At 45.4% G+C, this 19,970-nt stretch overlaps 1 protein-coding gene across 1 annotated transcript in view; it reads left to right on the top strand.

The window, feature by feature from the left end:
- The window catches only part of LOC135512995 (palladin-like), a 98,291-nt gene that overhangs the window by 1,431 nt on the left and 76,890 nt on the right, over nt 1–19,970 (top strand). The window lies entirely within an intron of this gene.

Raw genomic sequence — 19,970 nt, 5'->3', positions numbered from 1 at the left:
AGCCTTGCGACCAGGTGCTAGTGGAGACATTGTCAGGTCAGGGAGTTTCTGCCTGGGCAGTCATTCTGCTCTTTTTTAAATATATTTTTTTAAATATAGCACCCCCTGGCTGTAAGGATTTGGACCAGTCCAACAGGAAACTAAGCTGAGACACTTTTCAAACAGAAATTAATTTACTGTGCCCAATGGACTCAGGTTGTACAAGCCTTTATTTGTTATTGTCTAGTTGAGGCCGGGCGTGGGGTTCATTTCGAAGAGAAGGCCTTCATCCTGCCTGGTTGAGGTTGACTAACAGAGTACAGAGGGTGAGAGGCCTGGGGGCCGTGGTGCTGATATGGTTCTCTCCTGCCCTGGTGAGCTATAAGGGGCCTCTTCCTCTGCTGTATAAATAGTCTCCAGGCCAACAGGAGCTAGGCCCTGAAACGTAAGCAATGTCATGACACAGCGTTTTCTGTCACTCTCCACCTCTTCACCTCTCCACACCTTCTTGGGAAATATGAAGGTTGTAGTGTAGTGTTGTATTTGACCAATAGGAGACAGTGGCCATGCCCGAATACCCATACTAGTGTACTGTACCACATACTTAAACTGCATACTCATTTCGGCGTTTGATGTAATAGAATTTACTAGTCCTTTCCGAGTCCATAAATTTACGCCCTGTACCAAAATGAAGGAATGCTGGGAGTCAATGCAATCGCGCATTAGATTAAGCATTCAGAGTACTATTTTCAAAATTTCACATACTATTTAGAATGCTAGTGTGATTATTCAGACACGGCCAGTGTAGCAATGCAGTCATGGAGAGGGGAAGATTGAAAAGGAGAGGAAGAGGGGGAGAGGTTAATATGGGCTGAGACTGGAATATTGTTTTTGTTTTGTGTTTTCCCTAACCTATATACACACTGAACACATATATAAACGCAACATGCAACAATTTCAAAGATTTTACTGGGTTACAGTTCAGATAAGGAAATCAGTCAATTGAATAAATTCATTAGGCCCTAATCTATGGATTTCACATGACTGGGAATACAGATATGCATCTGTTAGTCACAGATCCCTTAACAAAAAAGGTATGGGTGTGGATCAGAAAACCAGTTAGTATCTGGTGTGACCACCATTTGCCTCATGCAGCGCAACATCACCTTCAAATAGAGTTGATCATACTGTTGATTGTGACCTGTAGAATGTTTTTCCACTCCTCTTCAATGGCTGTGTGAAGTTGCTGGATATTGGCGGGAACTGGAACACGCTTACGTACACATCAATCCAGAGCATCCCAAACACGCTCAATGGGTGACATGACTGGTGAGTCTGCAGGCCATGGAAGAAATGGGAAATGTTCAGCTTCCAGGAATTGTGTACAGATCCTTACAACATGGGGCCGAGCATTATCATGCTGAAACAAAAGGTGATGGCGGTGGATGAATGGCACGACAATGAACCTCAGGATCTCTTCACGGTATCTCTGTGCATTCAAATTGCCATCGATCAAATGCAATTGTGTTCAAGGTCTGAAGCTTATGCCATGGCCATTCTATAACCCCCTGATGTCAACGTTCACAACGTTGACATCAGCAAACCACTCGCCCACACAATGCTATCTGCCATCTGCCATCTGCCATCTGCCAGTACAGTTGAAACCGGGATTCATCCATCGAAGGTGAGCATTTGCCCACTGAAGTCGGTTATGACGCCAAAACTGCAGTATGGTCACGATTATGCAAATTAGCTTCCCTGAGACGGTTTCTGACAGTTTGTGCAGAAATGCATTGGTTGTGCAAACTCACAGTTTCATCAGCTGTCCGGGTGGCCGGTCTCAGACGATCCCGCAGGTGAAGAAGACGGATGTGGAGATGCTGGGCTGGCATGGTCACACGTGGTCTGCAGTTGTGAGGCCGGTTGGATGTACCGCCAAATTCGCTAAAATGACGGCTTATTAAAATCTCTGGCAACAGCTCTGGTGGACATTCATGCAGTCAGCATGCCAATTGCATGTTCCTTCAAAACTTGAGACATCTGTGGCATTGTATATGTGACAAAACATTTAGTGTGGCTTTTAATTGTAACCTGCACAGGGTAAACCTGTGTAATGATCATGCTGTTTAATCTGCTTCTTGATATGCTACACCTGTCAGGTGGATGGATTATCTTGGCAAAGGAGAAATGCTCACTAAACAAATTTGAGAAAAATAAGCTTTTTGTGTGTTTGGAACGTTTCTGGGATCTTTTATTTCAGCTCATGAAACATGGGACCAACACTTTACACTCACTTTGCACTCATGGGACCAACACTTTACATGTTGCGTTCATATTTTTGTTCAGCATAGTTGATTTATGTGTGAATGTTGCTTGTAAAATCAGTCGGGGATTGTGATTTGGATGTTTAGAAGTCTTGACTTATATATGCATTGTTCATGTGGAACTGAGGTCTTGTTTACTTCAAGTCATAGGGATCTGGATAGAACGTCACACAGATGTTTTGTCACTTATTTTATCCTGCAGATACCCACTTTTAAGGCTTGACTTGTTTTCTGTCTATTGACACTAGGTGGCACTATGGTGTTTATAATTCATAAAGATGTTGCATAATGACTTCACAGTCCCCAATGGAATTTGCAATGTCTAGGAAGTTCAAATGACATCCCGGTATTAAATGAATATGTTGACAACATGTTGAAACAGATATGTAAGAACATTTACTGGTGTTGGTTTCACTGGTATGAACAAATGTCAGGGGTTTTCCACCTCAACATCCAGACAACTGCTTCAGTTGTGTATATTTAGTGTGTTCTCCAGGTAAATGGATGGTGTATCAGGGTAAATACAGTGGGGTTAAAAGACTGAGCTAAGGCGTTTCATAAACACACTGTTCCTCTGCTCTTCATCCATCTCACTCACTAGGACAGACACACAATAACATTCAGAATTCCTCGGGGACTGGTGTGTGGTATAAAGTGAACAGGCCTCGTATCCTGGTGAAGACTATTCAAATCAAATCAAACTTTATTTGTCACATGCGCCGAATACAACAAGTGTAGACCTTACCGTGAAATGCTTACTTACAAGCCCTTAACCAACAGCGCAGTGCAAGAATAGTTTAGAAAATATTTACCAAATAAACTAAAGTAAAAAATTGTAAAAAGTAAGACAATAAAATAACAATAACGAGGCTATATACAGGGGGTACCAGTACTGAGTCAGTGTGCGGTTTACAGGTTATAATAAACAGTGAGTAGCAGCAGTGTAAAAAACAAATGGGGGGGTAAACGTAAATAGTCCGGTTGCCATTTGATAAATTGTTCAGCAGTCTTATGGCTTGGGGGTAGAAGCTGTTAAGGAGATTTTGGTCCTAGACATGGCGCTCCGGTACCGCTTGTCGTGCGGCAGCAGAGAAAACACCTGGGTGACTGGAATCTTTGACAATTGTATAGGCTTTCCTCTGACACTTCCTGGATGGCAGGACGCTTGGCCCCATGGTACTGGGCCGTACGCACTACCCACTGTAGCGCCTTACGGTCAGATGCCGAGCAGTTGCCATACCAGGCGGTGATGCAACTGGTCAGGATGCTCTCGATGGTGCAGATGAGGATCTGGGGACCCATGTCAAATCTTTTCAGTCTCCCGAGGGGAAAAAAGTTTTGTTGTGCTTTCTTCACGACTGTCTTGGTGTGTTTGGACCATGATAGTTCGTTGGTGATGTGGACACCAAGGAACTAGAAACTGTCAACCCGCTCCACTACAACCCCGTCAATGTTAATGGGGGCCTGTTCGTCCCGTCTTTTTCTGTTGTCCACGATCTGCTCCTTTGTCTTGCTCACATTGACGGAGTTGCTGCTGTCTTGCCACCACACTGACAGTTCTCTGACCTCCCCCATATAGGCTGTCTCTTCATTGTGATCAGGCCTACCACTTGTGTCGTCAGCAAACTTAATGATGGTGTTGGAGACGTGTTTGGCCACGCAGTTGTGGGTGAACAGAGAGTACAGGAGGAGACTAAGTACACACTCCTGATGGGCCCCTGTGTTGAGGATCAGTGTGGCAGACGTGTTGTTGCCTACACTTACCACTTGGGGCAGCCCATCAGGAAGTCCAGGATCCAGTTGCAGAGGGAGGTGTTTAGTCCCAGGGTCCTCAGTTTATTGATGAGCTTCGTGGGCACTATGACCTCAATATCATGCGGTGTCAGAGGAAGGCCCTAAAAATTGTCAAAGACGCCAGCCACCCTAGTCATAGACTGTTCTCTCTGCTACCGCACAGCAAGTGGTATCGGAGTGCCAAGTCGAGGTCCTAAAGGCTTCTTAACAGATTCCACCCCAAGCCATAAGACTCCCATTACAGCTAATCAAATGGCTACCCAGACCCCTCTTATATGCTGCTGCTACTCACTGTTTATAATCTATGCATAGTCACTTTACCTCTACCTGTACATATATATGTACATATTACCTCAATTACCTGGACTAACCGGTGCCCCCGCACATTGACTCTGTACCGGAACCCCCTGTATTTAGCCTTGCTTGTTATTTTACTGCTGCTGTTACATTTTTGTTACCTTTGTTATCTATTTTCTATATTTTACTTATCTATTTTTTACTTAACACATTTAGTTTTTTCTTAACTTCTTAAAGCATTGTTGCTTAAGGGCTTGTAAGTAAGCATTTCACTGTAAGGTCTACACCAGTTGTATTCGGCGCATGTGGCAAGTAAAATTTGATTTGATTTGAGAGGTCATATTGCAGACAAAGAATAAGTAACATCTTCATTCGAGCTGTACAGGGATCTTATACCTCTACAATACACCCAATCAGTTCCAGGTGTGGAGAGGCATGCCAGTATGTAAACATTGGGTTTGGCATAGCAGACAGTGTAATTTGCACAAAGGCCTTGTAGGCGCTGTATGGATTTATGCATGAAGGGTTTGTTTACAGAGGCCAAGTGGGGTCTGCATATGTGTGAGGATTTTAAGGATGAAGTTACCTCCCTGCCTGTGTGAGGAGTTTAAGGATGAATATACCTCCCTGTGTGTGTGTGTCACAGTCACATCTGTTCCCTGCGGTTGTACCCCAGGAGTTGCAGAGGGGATGTGTTTTGGGAAATACCCTGTAATCTGATATCAGGGGTGATATGCTAAGGAAAAGTATCACATGGATGCAGTGAACATCGGCTATCTCACTGCGAGTGCGCGTGCTACGGGTGGGTGTTGCTATGGTGACCAGTGAGCTGAGATAAGGTGGGGCTTTACCTAGCAAGGACTTATAGATGACCAGGAGCCAGTGGGTTTAGCCATGAATATGAAGTGAGGGCCAGCCAACGAGAGCATACAGGTCGCAGTGGTGGTTAGTATATGGGGCTTTGGTGACAAAATGGATGGCACTGTGATAGACTACATACAATTTGCTGAGTAGAGTGTTGGAGGCTATTTTGTAAATGACATCGCCAAAGTCAAGGATCGGTAGGATGGTCAGTTTTACGAGGGTATGTTTGGCAGCATGAGTGAAGGAGGCTTTGTTGCGAAATAGGAAGCTGATTCTAGATTTAATTTTGGATTGGAGATGCTTAATGTGAGTCTAGAAGGAGAGTTTACAGTCTAACCAGACACCTAGGTATTTGTAGTTGTCCACATATTCTATAAGTAAGAACCGTCCAGAGTAGTGATGCTAGGCGGCCGGGTACGGGCAGCAATCGGTTGAAGAGCATGCATTTAGTTTTACTAGCATTTAAGAGCAGTTGGAGGCCATGAAAGGAGTGTTACAAGGCGCTGAAGCTCGTTTGGAGGTTAGTTAACACAGTGTCCAAGGAAGGGCCAGATGTATTCAGAATGGTGTCGTCTGCATAGAGGTGGATCAGAGAATCACCAGCAGCTAGAGCGACATCATTGATATTGTGGCAAAGAAGGGGGTCGAGTGGTAAATGGCAGATATGTGAGAGCAGATCACTAAAATGGCCACCCCTGTCAGAACGACAGATCACAAAATGGCCGACCACCAAAACTACAAGTCCCAGAAGCAAGGGGAACCCTCAGAAGGTGGAGCCAACCCACAGATAAAGGGTCAAGAAAAACCAGGAAGAGAAGAAGAGAGTGCTGGAAGGATCTATGAACAATAGAGAAAGAGACAATAGAGATTGGCTGGATTTACCGTGTATGAGCTGGACTGTTTTGGACTTACCTGTTGGCGTTTGGACCTGGACCTACCGAGAACCCGATTCGTGTACCGAACCCTGCTATCCTTGACCTCGCCTATGGCCTGGGTGGACCAGGACGGAGAAACAAACACACAGGTACTGTCCTGTTCGAAAGAACTCTCATTCTTAGGTGATTTGGTGACAGTTTACCACTTAGTTTGTGACAAACGCTCCTAACCTTGAAGAGGTTTGCCACACGTGGTGGAGGATGTGGGCATGGACTAACCATACCACTGGTTAGGTAGAAGAAAAATAAAAAAATGTTCAGTTAGCACTCCAAAGGGGAGTCAGGTTTTTTTTGTGGCTTTGTTTGGTTAGGACAGTTTCTCAGGAAAATGAGTATGGAGGGAGCCATACAGGCCCTGTTACAAGCGGCGGCCACCCAACAAGAGGCAACTAGAGCTCAACAAATAGCTCATCAGGATGCAATGCAAATGTATCGGGACACGTTACAGGTCCAGCACCGCACCAACCAGCTGCTCAGAGAAGAGCAAGAGAGAAACACCCGGGAGTTAAGAGAAGGCCTAAAGGTTCTAGCGGACCAAATTGCGGCTCAATTACCAGCTGCAAATACCCAGAGGAGGGCCAATCATTTTCTTCAAAAAATGACAGCGCAGGATGATGTGGAAGCATATCTTACCACCTTCGAAAGGACGGCAGAGAGGGAGAAGTGGCCAAAAGAAGAATGGGCAGGGCTTCTGGCACCATACCTGTCAGGGGATGCTCAAAAAGCGTATTTCGACCTGGAGTTGAAAGATGCACAGGATTACGATAAACTAAAGGGAGAGATCCTGACTAGACTGGGAATGACCAATACCGTGAGGGCACACCGCTTCCACCAGTGGTCCTACCGACCGGGACAACCCCCACGAACACAGATGTTTGACTTGATTCACCTGGCACGGAAATGGTTGCGACCAGAGACCCGGTCATCCGCCGAGATCGTCGAGACCATTGTACTCAACCAGTTTCAGCGAGGTCTACCCCAAGAAGTGAGACGACGGGTTGGCCAGAACGAGGTACTTTCCGCCGACCATCTCGTGGGCCTGGTTAAACGGTATTGTATGGCAGGAACAACTGAGCAGGCACAGGAGGAAAGATTCCCGTTCCCCAGGCATGGGCAAACCAGCGGACAGGGTAAGGCTGTCCCAGCATATAGAGGGGGAAGAGAGCAGCATGGGGCCATGAGGAAAGAATCAGAATCAGGCCGAGACACTAAGGGAAAAAACGGAAACCGGGACTGGGTGTCGAGGGGGTCTCCCCCCGAACCCCTATTATCTGTTACAATTGTAATCAACCAGGACATATTGCAGCCTACTGCCCTATTAAAGAAGAGCCAATGCAATGTAACCTTGGTGAAAATGAAGATGATATACGGTGTGCATGTCCTGTTGTAACCACTGTACTTGAAAGATCAAGAAACAAACATATGTGCAGGGTGAAGGTTGAAGGGAAAGAGGTTGAAGCACTGCTGGATTCCGGCAGTATGCTAACCCTGGTCGTTGCAAGCCTAGTGCCGAATCATAAACTGGATACAAGACAGGATATCAGTGTTACATGCATTCATGGGGATACCCGTCTGTACCCCACGGCCTTAGTGAGCATACAAACAGAGGACGGTCTGCTGGATTATGAGGTCGGTGTGGTCCCAAAGATGCCATATGATGTAATATTGGGTAGAGACTTTCCTAACTTTGCGAAGTTAGGCCACAAGAATGGCATATTTGAGAAGCCAACAACCCTGACCAAGCAGGAAGAAGCATGGGGCCTTCAACCAAAGCCAGGAAAAGAGGTCTCCCTGGGGACAACATCACAAGTGCTAGTAGGGGAGGAGGAGGATGAAGTGGCAAACCTCGCTGATAACGAACAGCCCGGTACTAGTGGGGCTGGGGTCGGTCTGACTTCAGAGGACGACGATCTAGAACCCGCAGACCTGGCAGGTTCCTTGACTAATTTTGGGACGGCCCAAAACCAGGATCCAACCCTGCAGCAAGCCAGAGCAGATGTGCAGGTCGTAGATGGTACTCCCATAAATTTTGGTATGATGCCTAATAGTTTTCCCCACTTCATCATGAAAAAGGGTTTGGTGTACAGAGTCTCGAAAATAGGGGTTGATGTGGTGGAACAGTTGTTGGTTCCCACTCGGTACCGGAGGACAGTACTGGATCTAGCTCATGGGCACATTCTGGGTGGACACCTTGGTATCGATAAAACCCGAGACCGGATTGTAAGGAGGTTTTACTGGCCAGGAATTCAAGCTGAAGTGGCTCGGCATTGTGGAGAGTGCCCGGAGTGCCAGTTAACAGCTCCCCGACCAGCTGTTAGAAGCCCGTTAGTGCCACTCCCCATAATCGAAACACCATTTGAGAGGATAGCGATGGATTTAGTGGGCCCACTACCCAAATCCGCCAGAGGGCACCAATACATTCTGGTCATTCTAGATTATGCCACTCGCTACCCAGAAGCCATTCCCCTTCGGACGATGGCTTCCAAGAATATTGCAAAGGAATTAGTGCTCTTGTTCACCAGGGTAGGGGTTCCAAAGGAGATCCTTACCGACCAGGGGACCCCCTTTATGTCCCGAATTATGGCGGACCTTTGTAAACTGTGGCAGGTGAAACAGTTGAGGACATCGGTTTACCATCCTCAGACGGACGGGCTGGTCGAGAGATTCAACCGGACCCTGAAGTCAATGCTCAGGAAGGTAATCGATAAGGATGGGAAGAACTGGGATTGCATGTTGCCGTATCTGATGTTTGCCATTAGAGAGGTTCCTCAAGCCTCGCTGGGGTTTTCTCCCTTTGAGCTGGTATATGGGAGGCATCCCCGGGGAATCTTAGACATCGCCCGGGAAACCTGGGAGCACCAATCCACCCCGTATATTAGTGTCATAGAGCACGTCACGGCAATGCAAGACAGGATAGCCACAGTCATGCACATCGTCAGAGAGCACATGAGACAAGCACAGGAGCAACAGCGGCACACTTATAACCGGAAGGCTACCCTGAGGGAATTTCAACCTGGAGATAAGGTGTTAGTGCTGATCCCCACGGTAGAGTGTAAACTACTGGCCACATGGAAAGGACCATATGAAGTACTGGAGAGAATAGGAGAAGTCAATTATCGGATCCGACAGCCAGGTCGACAGCAATGGTCACATACCCCACACACACTGAGGAGACAGCCGAAGTAAATATCTCACCCACTCTGTCCCCAGCACAAGTACAGGAAGTAAAGACCCTGATCCAGAAGAACAGAGATGTGTTTTCAGAGGTACCTGGCCGAACTGAGGTTACGGCTCATGATATCGTTTCCCTACCAGGGAGAAAAGTGAGTATGAGGCCATATCGGGTACCCGAGGCTCGACGGGCCGCGATTAGAGCAGAGGCGGAGAAAATGTTGACAGCTGGAGTGATCGAAGAGTCACATAGTGAGTGGTCTAGCCCAATTGTGATGGTCTCCAAGCCCGATGGGTCTTTGCGGTTCTGTAACGACTTTCGGAAGGTAAATGAAATCTCCAAGTTTGATGCCTACCCCATGCCCCGAGTAGATGAACTACTGGAGAAAATTGGTAATGCTCGGTACATTACGACTCTTGATCTGACAAAAGGGTACTGGCAAATTCCTCCTACCCCCAGGGCCAAAGAAAAGACAGCCTTTGCAACACCTGACGGTTTGTTTCAATACACCGTCATGCCATTCGGCTTACACGGGGCCCCAGCCACCTTTCAACGGCTCATGGACAAAGTCCTAAAACCGCACAAAGCATACGCCGCAGCTTATTTAGATGACATGGGGATCTACAGCCCAGATTGGGAATCCCACTTACCCCGGGTACAGGCAGTGTTAGATGCCCTTAGAAAGGCCGGGCTCACGGCAAACCCTGCCAAGTGTTATGTGGGGTTAGAGGAAACAGAGTATCTGGGATACACTGTGGGAAGAGGGTTAATCAAACCCCAACATAAGAAGGTGAAGGCAATTAGAGAATGGCCGAAACCAGTAAATAAGAAGCAGGTTCGAGAAGCAGGTTCCTAACCTTGAAGAGGTTTGCCACAAAATATACAGAGAAGAGAGTCGGCCCGAGAATTGAACCCTGTGGCACCCCCATAGAGACTGACAGAGGTCCGGACAACAGGCCCTCCGATTGAAGACACAGAACTCTATCATAGAAGTAGTTGGTGAACCAGGCGAGGCAGTCATTAGAGAAACCAAGGCTGTTGAGTCTGCTGATAAGATTGATTATAACAAGCACATCAACTGCTAATCTTATCAAATGAGATACCAGCACAGATACTAAATGGATAGCTTTTCCTTCCTTCCAGCCCCCCCCCCCAACCGTTTGCATATTACTCTATGGCATGCTTGTCTCAAAAGGCATTCTCACGCACCCACATTTTCTATGTGCCATTTTCCATACCCTTTGTTCCTCATTACACTAATTTCATTACATAATTTACTCTCTAGTGTGAGTGTGTTCTCAGTTGTGTACATGATTGTGTGTGTGTGTGTGTGTGTGTGTGTGTGTGTGTGTGTGTGTGTGTGTGTGTGTGTGTGTGTGTGTGTGTGTGTGTGTGTGTGTGTGTGTGTGTGTGTGTGTGGTGTGTTTGCATAGGTGTGGTGTGTTTGTATCTCCCTCATTTTAATTTCCCATGATGGGGTTGCCAGGTCTTGGCAAGAGATCCCCAGTCTTCACCTCTTAAAAAGGCCTTTTGTACATTCACTCTCAGGGTAATGAATTGGTGATGAGCTAGTAGTGTCAACATTTTACATTCCCACTGGGAGAGGCATTCCTGTTGGCTGGGCGCAGTCTCCCGTGGTCATGGGCGACTGCAGCTGTCTGTGGTTTTGGTGCGAGAGTCCTACGGTCCCTGAGCGCCTGGTATTCAGTGTACACTCCAGCTCCTCAACCTTTTTTAAAATGTTAAAATTAGATTTCTTTTAATATAACCTTTATTTAACTAGGCAAGTAAGTTAAGAAAAAAATATTATTTACAATGACGGCCTACACCGGCCAAACCCGGATGACGCTGGGCCAATTGTTCGCCGCCCCATGGGACTCCCAATCATGACCAGTAGTGATACAGCCTGTGATACACTAGTTTATACTGAGAGAGAGGCCTGTTTGACATCAGGATGGTGTGTGTGTGTCTGTGTGCATATGTGTGCATATGTGTGTGTCAGGGACACCTCCTCTAAAGTTGTGGTTATATTCGTGGCGGGGTTGTTTTTTGTATGTGAAATGTTGTGCCTTCTTCCCTTGATTTCCTGTATAAAGTGCAGCCAGCACAGCATTACAGAGAGAGAGAGGGGGAGAGGGCAAACTCCACTGAACTAGATTCAGTGTATTGAATCACTTGTGAGTTTTGAGTGAACTTCTCTTTTAATGATTCCAGCTTTAATTGTTGTGTGTTTGATGTGTTATTTAAAGGCTTTCTGTTTAATGTTCTTTCTTGTCATCACCATAACTGCTTGTCGTGCAAACAAAGCATTTTCTAAACTGGTCTTGGAGTAGAGAGTTGGTAGTGAGACGTAGAAGGAGACAGCTGTGGGGAAGCAGCCTTGGCTGCACGGAATAAACCAAACACACAACCACAGAGGAAACTTGAGGAAGATGAGAAGCTAGAGAGGAATTTTGCGATGAAATCCAAACAAGGCAGCTTTTCCATCACCAGGAGCACAGGGCATTCCTTACGCTGAGGTTGGAATTTGTCATCAAATATAGGATTTCTGTTTAAATTAAAAGCTCATATTTGCACCACCAATGCTTACTCTTATTCCCTCCTAGTGTAACAGATAACTCAGCTATAGCTGTAATCCATAGCAGCTACATCATATGGTACCATAGGGCTTCGGTCCTCATCCTCATATATTGAGACAACCGGACAGACATGGGGGGGTGGGGGTTTAAAAGAGATGTTTGCCGAGTGTGATGTTGCTGTAGTAGTAAAGAGATACATTAGCCCTTCCTCTTTCTTTCCGTTTAACAACAGCTATAGTATGAGGTCATAGCAGCCAGCCGACCAGCCCACTACCAACCTATGAGGTAGTGGGACTGTAATGCTGCTGCTGACTGTTTGGCCTATTTACAGCTGTAAGTCGCTTGGGGTATGTCTCTATCAGTTTTGCACATCGAGAGACTGAATTTTTTTCCCATTCCTCCTTGCAAAACAGCTCGAGCTCAGTGAGGTTGGATGGAGAGCATTTGTGGACAGCAGTTTTCAGTTCTTTCCACAGATTCTCGATTGGATTCAGGTCTGGACTTTGACTTGGCCATTCTAACACCTGGATATGTTTATTTTTTTAACCATTCCATTGTAGATTTTGCTTTATGTTTTGGATCATTGTCTTGTTGGAAGACAAATCTCCGTCCCAGTCTCAGGTCTTTTGCAGACTCCATCAGGTTTTCTTCCAGAATGGTCCTGTATTTGGCTCCATCCATCTTCCCATCAATTTTAACCATCTTCCCTGTCCCTGCTGAAGAAAAGCAGGCCCAAACCATGATGCTGCCACCACCATGTTTGACAGTGGGTATGGTGTGTTCAGGGTGATGAGCTGTGTTGCTTTTACGCCAAACATAACGTTTTGCATTGTTGCCAAAAAGTTCAATTTTGGTTTCATCTGACCAGAGCCCCTTCTTCCACATGTTTGGTGTGTCTCCCAGGTGGCTTGTGGCAACACTTTTTATGGATATCTTTAAGAAATGGCTTTCTTCTTGCCACTCTTCCATAAAGGCCAGATTTGTGCAATATACGACTGATTGTTGTCCTATGGACAGAGTCTCCCACCTCAGCTGTAGATCTCTGCAGTTCATCCAGAGTGATCATGGGCCTCTTGGCTGCATCTCTGATCAGTCTTCTCCTTGTATGAGCTGAAAGTTTAGAGGGACGGCCAGGTCTTGGTAGATTTGCAGTGGTCTGAAACTCCTTCCATTTCAATATTATCGCTTGCACAGTGCTCCTTGGGATGTTTAAAGCTTGGGAAATCTTTTTGTATCCAAATCCGGCTTTAAACTTCTTCACAACAGTATCTCGGACCTGCCTGGTGTGTTCCTTGTTCTTCATGATGCTCTCTGTGCTTTTAACGGACCTCTGAGACTATCACAGTGCAGGTGCATTTATACGGAGACTTGATTACACACAGGTGGATTGTATTTATCATCATTAGTTATTTAGGTCAACATTGGATCATTCAGAGATCCTCACTGAACTTCTGGAGAGAGTTTGCTGCACTGAAAGTGAAGGGGCTGAATAATTTTGCACACCCAATTTTTCAGTTTTTGATTTGTTAAAAAAGTTTGAAATATCCAATAAATGTCGTTCCACTTCATAATTGTGTCCCACTTGTTGTTGATTCTTCACAAAAAAATACAGTTTTATATCATTATGTTTGAAGCCTGAAATGTGGAAAGAGGTCTCAAAGTTCAAGGGGGCCGAATACTTTCGCAAGGCACTGTAACTTGGAGCTGATTCGCTGGTGTTTGTGCAGTCTTTTTATTGTTTGCAGACATATGTGAACGTTATTATTACTCACAGGTAGTTGTCACTATGCTGTGGGTTGAAGGAGGTGTGTGTGTATGTGAATATGTGTGTGTAAATACATGAGTAGATGTGTTCTGGTAGTTCACACCATGCTGTTTGCGAATGTAGTGAGGTAACAGTGTAAGAGCAATCGTCAGTCAATCCATATGCTCATACAGTGCATCATTACTGCCACTTTCATACAGTATGTTTGATGTGCAGAGCTGTGGTGTAGTGGTAATACTCCCTGGCACCAATCACATGTAGACTCCCCACTGGAGACCGGGGGTTCAATCCCTGCGTCTGAGCTTCCCACTGTTGATCCCACCTACCTGTATCCCCCTCTGAATTCCAAAGTGTGTCAATAAAAGTGTGAAATACCATTAAAAAACCTTGAACAGAGGGGTGCATACATAAGTACAGTAAACTAGCATGTCAGCAGTAAATCCTTCAGATGGACACGTGTCACTGCTGTTCGTCAGTGTGTGTTAACAGCAGGCATGACCATGTGAGCTGTTGGTTCCCAGCCTTACTTCTGGCCCTGGGCTGGAGATAGGGTGTGAAGTTTGGAGGTGAGACTTTTCCAGTTCTGCTGTCTGGCAGCATGGAGCATCAAGGACAAGGAGGGTCCTCCTGTGCTCGGTCACTTATCACCACACACACAAACAGCTTCGCTAATACTATTTACACATTTTGTTTTGTGTGTATGAGGGAAGTAACAGCATTGCCTGTAATTCTATGACCATGTCTATTTGTGCTAACATTATAACTGATATTGAGGGTAATCCTGATGTCTGTGGTATATGGTCAACTCAGGGTCTGTACACAAAATGACTAACTTACCAAACCAGAGAGTGATAAAGGAGGATTGAGGAGAAAGAGGGTAAAGAGAGAATGCAAAGGGAGATAAATAGGGAGAGGAGGCGAGACAGGGTAAAGAGAGAATGCAAAGGGAGATAGATAGGGAGAGGAGGCGAGACAGGGTAAAGAGAGAATGCAAAGGGAGATAGATAGGGAGAGGAGGCGAGACAGGGTAAAGAGAGAATGCAAAGGGAGATAGATAGGGAGAGGAGGAGAGACAGGGTAAAGAGAGAATGCAAAGGGAGATAGATAGGGAGAGGAGGAGAGACAGGGTAAAGAGAGAATGCAAAGGGAGATAGATAGGGAGAGGAGGCGAGACAGGGTTAAGAGAGAATGCAAAGGGAGATAGATAGGGAGAGGAGGAGAGACAGGGTAAAGAGAGAATGTAAAGGGAGATAGATAGGGAGAGGAGGAGAGACAGGGTAAAGAGAGAATGTAAAGGGAGGTAGATAGGGAGAGGAGGAGAGACAGGGTAAAGAGAGAATGCAAAGGGAGATAGATAGGGAGAGGAGGAGAGACAGGGTAAAGAGAGAATGTAAAGGGAGATAGATAGGGAGAGGAGGCGAGACAGGGTAAAGAGAGAATGCAAAGGGAGATAGATAGGGAGAGGAGGAGAGACAGGGTAAAGAGAATGCAAAGGGAGATAGATAGGGAGAGGAGGAGAGACAGGGTAAATAGAATGCAAAGGGAGGTAGATAGGGAGGGGAGGAGAGACAGGGTAAAGAGAGAATGCAAAGGGAGGTAGATAGGGAGAGAAGGCGAGACAGGGTAAAGAGAGAATGCAAAGGGAGGTAGAGAGGGAGAGGAGGCAAGACAGGGTAAAGAGAGAATGCAAAGGGAGATAGATAGGGAGAGAAGGCGAGACAGGGTAAAGAGAGAATGCAAAGGGAGATAGATAGGGAGAGGAGGCGAGACAGGGTAAAGAGAGAATGCAAAGGGAGGTAGATAGGGAGGGGAGGAGAGACAGGGTAAAGAGAGAATGCAAAGGGAGATAGCTAGAGAGAGGAGGCGAGACAGGGTAAAGAGAGAATGCAAAGGGAGATAGATAGGGAGAGGAGGCGAGACAGGGTAAAGAGAGAATGCAAAGGGAGATAGATAGGGAGAGGAGGCGAGACAGGGTAAAGAGAGAATGCAAAGGGAGATAGATAGGGAGAGGAGGAGAGACAGGGTAAAGAGAGAATGCAAAGGGAGATAGATAGGGAGAGGAGGCGAGACAGGGTAAAGAGAGAATGCAAAGGGAGATAGATAGGGAGAGGAGGAGAGACAGGGTAAAGAGAGAATGCAAAGGGAGATAGATAGGGAGAGGAGGCGAGACAGGGTAAAGAGAGAATGCAAAGGGAGATAGAGAGGGAGGGGAGGAGAGACAGGGTAAAGAGAGAATGCAAAGGGAGATAGATAGGGAGGGGAGGAGAGAGAGGGGGATTAAGCGTTAGATTTATATAAGTGCATTAGTGAGAGACGGTTTGGAGAGTTGAAAGTAAAATACCAGACTTGACATAAAGTGTGTCGGAGCCAGACAAAGGCAGCAGTCGTGACGTTGGAGGCGGGTAATGCTATAGACTAGCTACAGACAGTACAGAAGGACAGGGGACAGGACCATACATCTCCCACAGCTTCTTCAGATACTCTGTGTGTCCTCCGTTCCAGTTCAGCTCTCAGGGTAAACACTTAGAAATGCACTTACCTCCCATCATCTGGAAACACTGATCGCATCTCATCACATACTCACTGACATACACACTAGCGTAGCGCAGCATTCATCAGCTAACGTACTGTATGTCCAAAGTACCCCTAAAGCACACAGATAATACCTCAAGCACATACAAACTACACCTCAAACACAAAGTTACAAGCACGTTTCTGGAACACACTTGGTTATAGAACCATGATAGATCTTATGAACTTGGACGAAAGGAGATTGGGATATACTTGAATACGGCACATCTTCTAATCTTGATCCGAACAGAAGAGTTACAGTTCTGAGATCAGTTCACTGTGTGTTGTGAGTCAGAGGTGAGGGCCTGTTCTACAGCTAGGCCTGATACAGTACAGCACAGAGCTACATTCCTGGGCTCACCTGCATAATGACTCCCTCCAGCCACTCATCATGCTTGATAAGGCACGACCATTAGATTCAGCTTACAGTAAGATGCCTTTTGATGTGTGATATTTTGGGCTGTTTGTCTTGGGTTGGATTCCTGTGCGGCTCCCAGGACCCAGTGTTTGAAGGCTTGTAAGTCTTGATTCAATTATCTGTCTGATATTTAAAAAGGAGGAATTCTTCATGGAATTACTGTGTGTAGACTGTGTGACTGCCAGTGTGAGTAACTGATGGTTTGTAAAACAGTGTGTGTGTGTGTGTGTGTGTGTGTGTGTGTGTGTGTGTGGTATCTATTTTAACATACCGTGTGTTTTTATGTGTTTGACTATGTGTTCATTTGAATGTGAATGTGCAAGCTTGTGTCAGTCTGTGTGAGTGTACAAGCCTGTTTTATGACCAGACGAGGGTCATATGGGACTCATAAAACCAAGGTTGGGTTTTTCCTCCCAGAACCATGTCCATGTGACAGGATTACAGCTGTACACGTTAAACTGTCTCACTCAGACTCAGGAGAGGTATCTCCATCTCTATCTCTCTTTTCTCATTTTCTCTTCTCTCCACCATTGTCATGATCTCCATTCCTCGTTTTCTCCTCCTCCAGCTCTCTGTCCCTGTTTCCCATTCCCCCGTCTCCTCCCTCTCTGTATGCACAGCCACAGTTGTCCTGTGACCTAGACCCACAGGTCAGTGATAAGGCACTATGTTTGGGGATGATGTCATATAGACAGTAGTATTTGGGGGGTCCGTGTGGGGGTGTTCATTTTCATGTAAAGGGTAGGATGAGACGTCTCATGTGTCTCGGCATTAAGAGACGAGTTTGGAAGTTGGAGAGATTAGAGTAATATGTCTCCTGCTGCTCCCTGTCATCTCTCTCAACCAAGAGATAACAACAACATACAGGATCACTTCATAGTTATCTATAGAGGGCACATTCATTTTTTCCCCAGCATTTTATCAGTGTTCATCCTTTTTTAAGCATCTACTGTATATCAAGCTTTTTTTGGCAGCAGATAGACAGTAGATAACTGTCTTGAGTTTTAAACAAGGACTTCTGATGACTCAGAGTTATAGCTGTTTAGATGTAGGCTATAGCTCCTCTTAGTCAACATGTTTCTCAGAGTTCAGAGTGAGGAACATGTTTTACATGGCGCCTGATTTCTGAGACAGTCTGTCATTGAAGGTGGTTTTCTTAAAGGAGCAGTGCAGTCAAAAACGTGATTTCCCTGTTTTTTTCATATATTTCCACACTATGTTGTAGAAGATTCTGTGAAAGATGTAACTTTTTATTTTAAAGTTAATTTTAGTGTAAGAGCTGTTTGAAAAGACTGCCTGAAATTTGCATGAGTGGGGTTTTGGACTGCCTGGCGACATCATCAGGTGGTAAAAGTTTGTTGATCATACTTATTCTACAGTTATAAGTAAGTAGTTATAGTAAGTAGTTTATAATCTGATTGTTATTATATTTAGAAAGCATTTCAGTCATTTCAAGGCATATTCCTCCACTTTTGTTGAATAGAAAAAAACATATATATGATTTTTAGTATTTTAATATTTTAATAATATTTGTACTATGCACTTGAGCTTGTGTCCTCAAAAGTCAGTACATCTCAGCAATTTATGACATTTTTTTTTACCAGAAAGGTGAGGTCCAGAACTTTCTAGAACTATGCGGCATTACTAGTTATTGTTTATTGCCATCCCATGAATGTTTCATTTTTTTGGGTATGTCTATTTATCTACACATTTATAGAAATCTACATTTTGCCATAACGACCATGAATAGACCAAATAAGAAAGAGAGTTTGCCCTCCTCTCTGCCATTAACAGCTAGTTAGGCCCCTCAGACCACTCCCAGACAGTCCTAGCAAAATTCTTGCTTGAGAAATTGCTTTTTGCTAAGCAGCTATTTTTGTTTCTGTTTAACCTAATAATTGAAAACAATCTCAGTAAGATACATTATTGTTACCCTGAAATGATTTGATGTTGAGATAAAAACTGCTTTGGACCTTTGTGGGGAACATCTGATAGAAAGATAAAGAGAAAGATAAAAAATAGTTAGACATTTGCATCATGCTGAAGCCAGGGATCAATGCAGACACAGAGTGCTCATTTTTCTGTATTTTCCTGGATAGTCACCTGTTGAAGTGTCCTGGTATTAAGGAAAGCTTTTCCCTAATTTGAGCTCATGATTCCATTTTTTGTTCAAGCTGGGCTGAAATGCAGTTGGGTGTGCTTTCTAGGACTCACCATTACTGCTCCAATCACTGGGTGTTTTAAACTTGTGTTTCAAATGTGTTCAGGAAGTTTCAATGGTTTTAACCCCATTCTCCTGGATTCCTGTGTTTCCTCCTGACAGAGGAGGGGTGCCACAAGGTTAAATTCTCGGGCCAACTCGCTTCTGTATACATCATTTGCTAACAAGCTTCCAGACGAGCTTCAATGCCATACAACTCTCCTTCCGTGGCCTCCAACTGCTCTTCAACCGATCACTGCCCGCACCTGCCCGCCCGTCCAGCATCACTACTCTGGACGGTTCTGACGTAGAATATGTGGACAACTACAAATACCTAGGTGTCAGGTTAGACTGTAAACTCTCCTTTCAGACTCACATTAAACATCTCCAATTAAAAATTAAATCTAGAATCGGCTTCCTATTTCGCAACAAAGCATCCTTCACTCATGCTGCCAAACATACCCCCGTAAAACTGACCATCCTACCGATCCTCGACTTCAGCGATGTCATTTATAAAATAGCCTCCAACACTCTACTCAACAAATTGGATGCAGTCTATCACAGTGCCATCCATTTTGTCACCATAGCCCCATATACTGCCCACCACTGCGACCTGTATGCTCTCGTTGGCTGGCCCTCGCTTCATACTCGTCGCTAAACCCACTGGCTCCAGGTCACCCACTGGCTCCAGGGTAAAGCCCCTGCTTATCTCAGCTTACTGGTCACCATGGCAGCACCCACTTGTAGCACGCGCTCCAGCAGGTATATCTCACTGGTCACCCCCAAAGCCAATTCCTCCTTTGGCCGCCTTTCCTTCCAGTTCTCTACTGCCAATGACTGGAACGAACTGCAAAAATCAATGAAGCTGGATACTCATATCTCCCTCACTAGCTTTAAGCACCAGCTGTCAGAGCAGCTCACAGATCACTGCATCTGTACATAGCCCATCTGTAAATAGCCCATTCAACTACCTCATGATCTATCAAACACCATATACCACCACCATCAGGAAGCAGAGGAGGTTGGGCTATGGGTGCAGATGTGTGCGTGTGTGTGTGTGTGTGCAAGTATT

The sequence above is a fragment of the Oncorhynchus masou genome, chromosome 24, assembly GCF_036934945.1.
Source record: "Oncorhynchus masou masou isolate Uvic2021 chromosome 24, UVic_Omas_1.1, whole genome shotgun sequence".
NCBI lineage: Eukaryota > Metazoa > Chordata > Actinopteri > Salmoniformes > Salmonidae > Oncorhynchus > Oncorhynchus masou.
This window is presented reverse-complemented; position numbering and strand designations above follow the sequence as displayed.